An 11,126-nucleotide genomic window follows, 5' to 3' on the forward strand; every position below is an offset into this window, starting at 1 on the left:
GTTGCTTAGAAATTGTGCTTTTCCATCCCTCCCTGCCCGTTTGTTCAGAAACACAGGTGCTGGGCCTAGCACCTTGGGCATAAATGCCACCAAAGCCAATGTTTGTAATTATTTTTCACTGGCATGTGGCCTGTGAGACCAGAGATGATGAAATACCATGTGTCTGATGTACTTTGTTATGGTTAAATGCATACATATCATGTGATTATCCCTAAGAGAGAAAAGGCTCACAACAAAATTGAAAGCAACAACTTCCTGATTCTTTGCTTCACTTCCAACACATCTAAAATTAGTCTGCAGATTGTCTTAATTTGCAGTAATCAGCCAATGTCAGCTGTACATTGCAGGAGTGGGACATAATTCTGCCACTCCTTGAAATAAAACTGCCAGCACAAAGAGGAGTTGAATTAGGAAGCTTTCTCCATAATCTTCCCTCTGTTTAAACAGGCTAATCCACACTAACTCTCTCTCCAAATTTTGCCTCAAACTTTCTTTTCCAATCCAGATGTAAATTTTGAGGTCAGAAACTCATTAATCACACTGTCTGCCTTGGTTCACTGCAAGTCTGGGTGTCCATCAGTCCAAAAATCTGCCTTACTATGTGTGGTTCAAAACATAAGTCTGTGATTGCTGAAGTAATTATAATCTATGAAACTGCCCGGAAAAAAAAAAAAAAAAAAAGCTTATTTCCATTTTTTGGGGGGAAAAGGAAAGTTTTAAAAGTACTGTAAGTACTCCCAGAAATGAACAATAGGAAAAGGGTATTTAGGCTTCATAATCCAGCACCACTTTACTGGAAGATTGTGTTGATCCTACCAGCCCCAGCCACCATCACTGGAGGTATTTAAAAGGTGTGTAGGTGTGGCACATAGGGATAGGGTTTAGAGTGGACTTGGCAGTGCTGTGTTAATGGCTGGACTCAATGTTCTCAGAGGTCTTTTCCAACCTAAACAATTCTATGATTCTTTGATTCTATGCTACTCAGCAAATTACCCAATCACCATACCAGATCATGAACTTTTAAGAGATAGGTTTCAGGGCCTATATGCAATAAGGAGTAAAAAACCATATTAATTATTAATATTATTTTTCTCTTTCAGTTGCCTCAAGGTGTCACAAAGTAGGAATTTCAAAATACCTCATTTTCACGGCCAAGGTAGGTTAAAATCTGTTCTGTGGTGGAGTGTTAAAAACTTTACAGGGTTAAGGGTTTTACCCAGTTGGTACAAAATCACCTGAGTGCCAGATGCACCATGACCTCCTCCTTACAAAGTGATAATTCCCTCTTACAATGAGATCCCAGCTGGAGTTAGAGCCCACAGTGGAGGTGCTCTCGGCCCCTTTTAGGGCTGTGGGTAGCTCACCCCATGCTTTGTCAAGGAGAAGCTCCCATGACCAGGCTCACATGGATCCTTCCATCAGAAGGACATCCAGGGAGGGAGTTGTGATAAGAGTTCCAGGACTGAGCTTCATCATCCAGTATGTGAACTTCCAGAGAGGTTTTTTTCCTTCAGACAGCAACAGATTTCTGCACAGGGCAGACCAAGCCCAGGACCTCTTCCTATCACATGCAAATAATGAAACTGAAACAAATGCATTTGTACAAAAAGGAGTTTTCATTTCAGATAACTGGCATTTTGTACACACAGTTGCCTTGGTGAAAAGTTCTTGGCCATGTCTAATCCACAGAAAAAACTTCATTGAATGTTCTTTGCTTCTGTTTGTATCTCATTCTGCTTCTTGCACATATGCACTTGTAATACATCAAGCTCAGAGGCCACAATCCCATGTGAGGCTTCTACAAGTAGTGAGTAAATGTAACACTAATTGCAGTGTATCCACAGGGTATGTCATTCTCTGGCACAGAAATAGCAGCCCTGATTCTGAGTTCAAGGAGTTCACATTAAAACTTTGAGATCACACATCACTTTTCCTGGAATTTTACTTACTTTTCTTGAAAACACGCTGAAAAGCTTATTCTGAGACAGTGAACCAAGGTCAAATGGACTCTGTTTTCAGTCTGTTTGCATATTTGCACAAGTTTAGAAAGCTCTTATCAGTTCATTTAAACAGGGTAAAGTAAAGAAAAACAAACCAGAGGGCAAAAAAAGGCCCCTTCAAAGAACCTGATTCATGCAAGACACAAGTAATACATAAATCAGATTTCTTGATTTGGGTCCCTTCCTTTTATGTGCTCTTAAGTGCTACCACAGTAGCCCAACTTCTCCCCAGGTCCCCTTGGAATCTCTAAGGACCACAAAAATAATTGCATACTGGGGCCAAAGCAGTGCCACGACCTAGGTCTGCTTGTTTGTCCACCAGCAGAGCCCTTTGTCCAGCTCTTTCCTCTTCTGAGCTGTCAGTCTTCACAGATCTGGTAGGAATGTAATTATTCTGAAAACCTCTCTCCCTCTGTTTCATTTGGTTGAAAGAGGACAAGAAATGTAAAAGTCATTTGTCGAGGGGATGGGATGGGGGGAGGACAGCAAATGAAGTGGTCATATGGACTTTTATTTTTTTAGTAAAGCTGGTTTAAAACTCCAGGAAAAATTTAGACAGTGAAGAACACTCACAAAATAGGAAGAGAGAGAAATAGTACCAGGATTATTATTAGCATGACCAAAAAAGAGAGAGCTAGTCAGTGACAAGAATAGATTTCAATAATTAAACCTTCAGGTTTAGGAATTTTCAGGAAGCAGTTTGTATTTTAAGTAACCCAGTACATAGTGAAACTAATAATATCCAATATCTAATATTTTTTATGTCACTGTTCTAAAGAGGTATTAAGATTTTTTTGAAATTATGTTGTTTAATATCTTCATTGCAATTTAAATACCCAGAGAAGTTATCAATTTAAAATTAAGCCTGGGGGTTCAAAGATTATTTTCAGCTGTTCCTGATGGAGTGAGAGAACAGATATTTTTATTTTTTTGCATCAGAGTAAAAAAAGTGTGACTTAAAGCATCAGCTATCATTTGTAGTTCACTACAGTGTTGCACACACTGTCAAAGACACAACTTCTAGTTCTAAATATCAGAAGATTTTCCAAAATCTCAGTGCATTTCAGCAGGTTGTCATGCTGTTACCTTGTAAACAGCCATGTTCCCATGAAGCCTAGTAGCCAGTGATGGATTTACCCCATCAAACAAGGACTTCTTGCCAGTCACCATCCCAAATTCCAACTATTTTAGCAGAGAGAAAGGGCCACTGCCAGGATTTAATTCACCTTGTCCTACAGGAGACATCTAAAATAAAGTAAATCACCCCTCAAAATTGGGATTGTTCTTCACTGATTAGAAGGGATCCATGGGTGATTGTATAGCCTACCCTGTGGATATCTAAAGGTAGGAAAGATGCTCCTGCCTGAGATGCCTGCTTGTGTGGGGGCTGGATCTGGCCTCACTGAGGAACACAAACATTGCTCTCAGCTCATGTCACCATCAACTCCAGTCCCTGCTTAAGAGATCATGGCATTTCACAGCATGAAGGAAGGAATACTTTAGATTCATTAACAAGGGAAGTCATTTACACTTCTGTGAGGCCTCTTATTTTTGGAGAATCCAACCAGATTCCTCTTGATATCCCACATAATAAAAAGACTCACTTTTAGCCTGGCATTCTTCACATAGATTATTTTCTATCCCTATTTATTTGCTTATGTATTTTTTGCCTGTCTCTGAAACATTTTCCCATAGAATGGATGGCAAAGTCTGCATGTGCTGGGAAGATAAAGGTACAACTTGAACATCACTTTTTGGTTCATATTTTAATTCCTAATTACCTTGCTTCATAAAACTCTATCCCATCAAGATTCCTGTTACTCAAGCAGAGCAATGAACAAACAGAAGCTTCAAATATAATTTAAAGCTTCCTTAATTTAGGCTGTGATACTGAAGTTAAGCTGCATCCCTAATTTAGTACTCACAAAGGCAAACCAGTATTAGTTCGGTTATTTGCTTCACTGTAACTGATTTTTCCCAGTTAAATTTCAGGTTTGATTAGCCATTTGGATAAAAAGAAACAAGCAGAAGAAGTTAAAGGTTGCTTTTAGAAGATTGGGTAGAGGACAGAAGAGAACGTTTTAGATAGGATTGTAACCATAGGTCTCCCTTAGAAAGAAATTCCACTAAAGGGGAATAAAAGCCAAAGAAAGAGATTCTGAAGAACAATTCCCTATACATGAAGCCCCTGTGGGAGACAAAATTGCACTAAAGGAATACTTTTGATAAACTGGAGCTGGGAGAAACTTCTCTTGAAATTTTGAATAGTTCCATCCCAGGATTCTCTATATGAAGCTTGCACCCAATGAAAAAAATACCTATTTTGACCAAACCCCATTTAGCCTCATTTAGCTTCTTTTTCTATCCACTGAACCAAGCTAATCTGTACCCTGCATGTTCTGTCACTGGTCAGGCAATATGCTTAGAAGTCTCCAGCCTTGCTTCAGTCCCCTGGCAGCAAGTCAACCACTCAGCTGGCAAAGCTGGATAATTGCTGCTTAGCCCTAAAGAACTTAAAGTTTGTTTGCATGGACCTGTGTCCTGGCAACACCAAAGCATTGAACCAGAGGGCAAATTTTCCTTCCCCTGAACAATTTCTGTAAGGGAAGGAACATGGGGGACTTTCAAACAGATGCTAAATGGTGGTTACCAGGAAGGGCTACCAGGGACTGAGATATATGGACTATATTTTATGGTTGATTTGCTGTCATTATCAGGTAAAAGAGACCACTGGGCTTCATCTTTTCCTTCCTTCCTTCCTTCCTTCCTTCCTTCCTTCCTTCCTTCCTTCCTTCCTTCCTTCCTTCCTTCCTTCCTTCCTTCCTTCCTTCCTTCCTTCCTTCCTTCCTTCCTTCCTTCCTTCCTCCCTTCCTTCCTCCCTTCCTTCCTCCCTTCCTTCCCTGCCTACCTGCCTGCCTGCCTTTAGAGAAAACTGCACATGGTTCCACTGGCCTAAGCGGTTTTTTTGGAAACTGCCTTTGTGGAAGTACTTAAAAGTACTGAAAAGTAGGCTGTGGTAGAGACAAGACAAACACAGACACCAGGTTACACGTTCTAAGTAAAACTGGTGTTTTCTTTGTTTATTCAGTGCAATTTGCTCATGATAACTTCTGTCTTTTGAGATTCTCCTGATTGTTATTGTTGCTTTTTCATGGCTGAAGCAGCATGACCAGCTCCATCTGGAAGAAATAACACACAGGTGAGGATGATAAGGAATGTAATTAAGTAAGACTGAGCCACATTCAGCACTGTTCCTCTTGGCTGGCTGCTCCGTGGTGTCCGTGTACAGTGTGTAGGATGGGACACTGGAGCACCACCAGCAGCTGCAGAATGGCCACCCTTCATGTCACAGTCATGCCTGAATTAGGTGATCCTAGAACCACAGAATGGAAGCCCTAAAGTACTTGGTCACTAAATCATCTTGAAAATGTTGGCAGTCAGGTTATACAATCCCACTTGTGGTCTGAACACAAAGCACTAAAACAATCTTCAGTATTTGACCTAAGTACCCTCATGTTTCAGATGTGCTGCTGCAGCCACATAACTCCAGCAGCACTCATGCAATTGCATTTGTATTGAAACTGATAAGCACTGGGGTCATTCAAAGCGGTGTTAAACATGATGGATGCAGGGAGAGAAGTAGCAAGACACTCTGGAGTCCAGTGTGAGAACCACCAAAATAATGAGGGGAGTTGCATTCTACCTCATTATTCAACATTATTCAGGTCTGCAAAAGCAAACTTGAACTACTTTGGGACCAGATGTGCTGCTTGGTCACAAAAAAAACCTGTGGAAGTCTTCTGAGACAGTCTAAACTGTATGTCCAGAGAAAAACTTACCACTTTGTCAGGGGGTTCTCCAAGTGTTTTCCATCCCTACAGACCAGCCCAGCTGTGCCTGACCTCTCCAAACCATTTTGGATCACATGGCTGACATGTGTGACATGAGTGACAAACCACTCCGTATTCTTTCCTGGAGGAACACTGGCCCTGCTGTCAGCCAGGGTAGATGGGAAGTATAAGCAGCCTTAAATTGGGATGAGAGAAGTGTAGATGTTCAGGGAGAGGTTTAAGAAATGCTTTAAGCTTTGGGTTTGCAGCAGAAACATAAAGAGATCTTTGGAGGGTTTCTTAAGACTGAGAGGCTGTGGTTTGGTGTGCACCCCTGAACCTTGAGCATTAAGTACCAGAAATGCATTGTGCTTAAGCCTCTTAATCCAAATTTATTCTTGAACAATATTCTACCTATGTTCCCTAAAATGTTACGGGCCACAACTCTGAGGAGATCAGAACTTACTATCTGGCAACAAATGGCACCCAACATCTTACCCAGGGATCTGATTAGTTATTTAGAGAAGCTTTTTACTTGAAAATTTTAAGTGGTTGTAATAATACTTAATATGTGATATTCCAGTGCAAACTTCTCTTTCAGCAACAATACCAATCACAGCTGGCAATGTTACTGTGTTTGTCCATAACAGCACATTTCTTTTTCTGAATTCAGATGGGGGATTTTTTGGGAAGGTGTATATGGGGCAGTTCCAAAACAAACAAAAATTTTTTGAAAATGTGCTAAGGGCAAGTCTATTCTCTAGTTACTGATGCACTCCCTTAAATCTGTCTAGCAAAACAGATGGCATTTTACTATGTTTTTGTTTACTTAGCAAATCCTGCAATGCTGATGTAATCTCTATTCTCTTGGCTAGTTAAACTATCGTGGCAGAAACATAAAACTGTAGAGCTTCCATTAATGATGCATGGGAAGGAGTGACAAGCACTTCACCTGGAGAACCTCAGAGGCCTTAGGTACTGAAGCTGGGACATGGATGGAATGTCAGTTCCTGATTCCAAATGGTTATGAAACCTGCCAAAAAGCCATTGCCCAGCCTCAGACATGAATGTCCTGGGGAAGTGAGCACAGCTGGATACTGGCCCTGTTGAAAGGCCTGGGTTCTCATTTGTTTTTTCATACTGACCAGCACTCACAGGGACAAGGAGAGTCTGGTGTGCTGGGCACAATTCCATATGGTCATTTCAGGGATTCTTTGGGTTTTCTTGGTCCATCTTATCCCAAAAGGGTAGTAGCAATGGACATGAAAGATGAATGAAATCTGGCTCCCTGACATCAGAAAAGAGGTCTCCAGCCTGCACTGCCCTGCAGTGCTCACAGTCAGACCTCCTTCTCTCAGGTGCAATCACACAGGTCAGGTGTGGTGGTGTTCACAGGGGTCCCAGGACAAGGGAAGAGATGAGAATGTTGACTCCATGTTTCAGAAGGCTGATTTATTATTTTATTATATATATATTATAGTAAAAGAAAATTATATATTAAAACTACACTAAAGAATAGAAGATAGGATTTCATTAGAAGGCTTGCAAAGAATAGAAAGGAATGAATAATAAAATCTTGTGACTGACCAGAGAGTCTGAGACAGCTGGACTGTGATTGGCCATTAATTAAAAACAACCACATGAGACCAATCAAAGATGCACCTGTTGCATTCCACAGCAGCAGATAATTATTGTCTACATTTCATTTCTGAGGCCTCTCAGCTTCTCAGGAGAAAAAATCCTAGCAAAAGGATTTTTCATAAAATATGTCCATGACAGTCAGGTCTGGAATCTGCATTGGCCCAGATGTCAGTTGAGAGAAAGCCACTGGATATACAGGCATACAGATCTGGAAAAGGCATTTGGACTCAGGTTGGGAAATACAGTCAAGTCCTTGAGAAACTGGGTCTTTGTGCATTTTCAGAAGTTATGGAAATTCAAATATTCATTCTTCTCCTTGCCTGGGGAAAGAGAAGGCTCCTCAGGGAGGAAACTGGTCTCATTAGAGAGTTTCTCTAGCTGAATACACAAGGAGCCAGCCTCTCCTGGCTGGTGGTCATTGTCCAAAGGAGCCTTTCTCCTCAAATCCTTTCCATCTGCTACAGGGATGGTGCCCAGAAAAGCCTGGTGGCACTGGTGGCACAAGTGGGTTCTGTATTATAGCCGGGCAGTCAGAGCTCTGCTTTGGCCATTCAATGACTAGGCCAGAGGCAAGATTCAATCGAAGCAGTTTCACCCCATTTGTGAGATTTTCAAAAAGACAAAGGAAAGGTAGGGGTGTTGAGGAAAGAGAAGCGAAGGAAAACTGTTGAACATGTGGTGTATAAATGAGCAGGAGTAATAAAAGAGAAAAAACATATCCCTTAAAGACAAAAAAGTTAAGTGGAACAAAAAAGATATGTAATTCACTTTCCATGTAAATCAAGAATTTGAGATCAACTATTCTGTTCCATTGCTAAACTGTAAAGCATGATTTGTATCTATGACTCCAATAAATTTATTTTACTTAGATTAAAGTTTTTTGACATTAGAATTTGGAGAAAATTATCATTTTGGCAAGGCCTCTTTATTCTTCCAGTTTCTCTCACAAAAACAAAAGCTCCCCTGAACGGCGGAATTTCCATCAAGTTTTTTAGAACCACCTTCATTTTTCCATGGGAAGAGAGACTGACAGGGTGACTGATGAATTGTCACACACCATGACTTGCACTTAGAGAAACATATGAAAAAGCTGTGAAGCACAGTGTGAGTGATTTCCTAGGCTACAAAAAAAGAACATTGAAACCTTGTGGTGATCCAAAGACTCCTGTCACTGGGAAAGATTAAGGGTTTCAGGAATATTTCAAATGAAGCTGAGAACTCAAATTGTCTGTGTCCAGTTTATAGCTCCAGCTGTTTCCCCTGAGCAACTTGTTTATTTTCCTTTCCCCATGTATTTCAAGAACTAATGGTTACACATCACTTTGGGGAAAACGAAACATGATCTACTTCCTCAAGTAGACCCAGATTTGTTGCTTAATTGATTAATATTAATTTCAAATTCTCACTTTATTTTTTGATGTTGCTGTTTAATAAACACGACCATCTATTTCCCTTATGTGTGGTGCTCTGTAAATCATCTGTACAGCTGCTATATCACAGATTAGTGTAGCATTTTAAGTGTATCAAGATCTATATACGGAGTAGATTTCATAATGAGCATATGGTAGAATACTATAATGCTGCTAATGGCAATAAAATACATTTATACAGAACATATAGTATGTTTTCTTTTCAAACTTATTAATTTCTGTATGCTTTAATATACTAGTATATAAGACACCTTCAATGTTAGATTCAGTGTGGGTTGGGGCATGCCTGGCTGCCCAGCTGGTCTTACAGGGAATTTCCAACTTGTCCAAAATCTTCAGTCCCTCTGACCTTAACAGAGAATAATCCTTACATCAACGAACAGCAACAATGGTTCCTTAAAAACAAAACATAAAAAATACTCCAATCCCAGAAAGCATTGAGCATTTCCTCAAAGGAAATAAAAAGTGCATATCAGTGTTATGCAGCATCAAAAGTTAGACACATACTTCAACATCCTCTCCAAAAGGACACAAAATGGGAAAAGTGCCAAAAAGGGTCAGGCCTTCTAACAAAATCTGTTCTCTGGCAGTGAGTTAGAAAAGAGCAGGGTAAGTAAATACAAAACTTCCTCTAAATATTATCCTAGGCTTTGAACATTCATAGCTCAGAGGTTTCTCAGCAGGACCGTGAGCAATCTTGAGTGCTCTCCCTCGACTTGTTCATGCAAAGTTTTAGCACTTACAGAATCTTAAAATGGAGAGTTCTGAAAATTTAATTGCAGGAGAAACACTACTTTTTTTTAACTCTTTTCAATTCTGTACATTGAAAAAAAAAAAAGGAAAAAAGGCTACTTCTGACAATTATATTTATAAGTTCACATTTTGATAGCAACCATAAATAATGTAACATTGCTCTTGGCTTCTGATAAAATGGGATGCCTCTATCATCTTTAACATTCTTACTAATACACATCCAAAAAGTAATTGCTTGATTTTATTTAGCTTTTCAACAACCCAGAGAGTGACTTGCAAATTATTTCCAATGGAAAAAAATCCAGACTGTTTTTAAATTGTTTGCACCAAATAACAGAAATCCCAAAAATCCTGAGATATAAGTCATTACCTCTTATAAGGTTACTGTGTATATTCCTTTCCAGAAAGATATCTGAGAGCAATACTAAAGCATTTGCTTAAAATTAGCAATTACCTTGTCTTTCAATAACACAGTTACACAACTAAAGGCAATTTGGTGAAAAATGTTACACCTCATCAAACACATGCTGCCATAAATTTTACATTTTTAGCACAGGAAATTGCTTTATTCCTTAGCAGGCAATGTCTGCTAAGGTGTCTGCTCCACAGAAAGCAGATGATGATAATGGATACAATATACTATCCATAAATAGCATTCACTTTGCCTTACTTATTACTTATTGCTGGAGTCCAATAATAGAAAATCAATCTACTTTAGCCTCACCATTACTGGATTCAGTGCGACCAATTTTGTTTCCTTTTGGAATTACATAAATCAAGGTTGTGAGTTCATTTTCCTGTTCCACAAACACTTCATATTTTTACACTCAACCTCAGTGAGTGGCATGTATGATTACATCAATGTCACCTTCTTTCAGATGCCTTAATAGATTGTGCAGTCAGCACTGGGTTGCATGACTGGGACCAACTCTTTGTAAAAATACTTTATTTACTCTCTTCCAGTCTAATTAACAGCAAACAAACAAACCCCCAAAAGACACCACCAGATTCTGTTTCCTTGGATATTTTCCCAAGAATACATTCAGGATGTGCATGCAAAATATAGTTATCCACAACACACCAATAATTTTAATTTCTTTTTTCAAATTCAACCCTATGCATGTAGGCTTTTCCCAAAGGCTTGACCTCCAGATTCCTGTTTCCTCAGGGCTTTCCGACAGACATAAAGCTTAAGGCAAAGTGTTATTTAGACTCCATAAACTCCCCATGCCTGACCACTTGACCTCTGATCGCCCAGGCTGCTCCTTAGCTGATTTCCCAGCAGACTTGGCCTGTGCCAACTAGAACAGTTCAAGAGTAGTGCACGTTAAACACCATTTCCAGCGAGCTCTATGGATAGCTCTACTCCAAGTCTGCTCCCTCAATGCTATCTCAGCAGGTGTTGCACCCTCAAATACTACATGCTTTCATTTAAGTGACCTAATTTTTATATTTTTTTTTAAACTGGGGGA

The sequence above is a fragment of the Molothrus aeneus genome, chromosome 2, assembly GCF_037042795.1.
Source record: "Molothrus aeneus isolate 106 chromosome 2, BPBGC_Maene_1.0, whole genome shotgun sequence".
Classification (NCBI taxonomy): Eukaryota; Metazoa; Chordata; class Aves; order Passeriformes; family Icteridae; genus Molothrus; species Molothrus aeneus.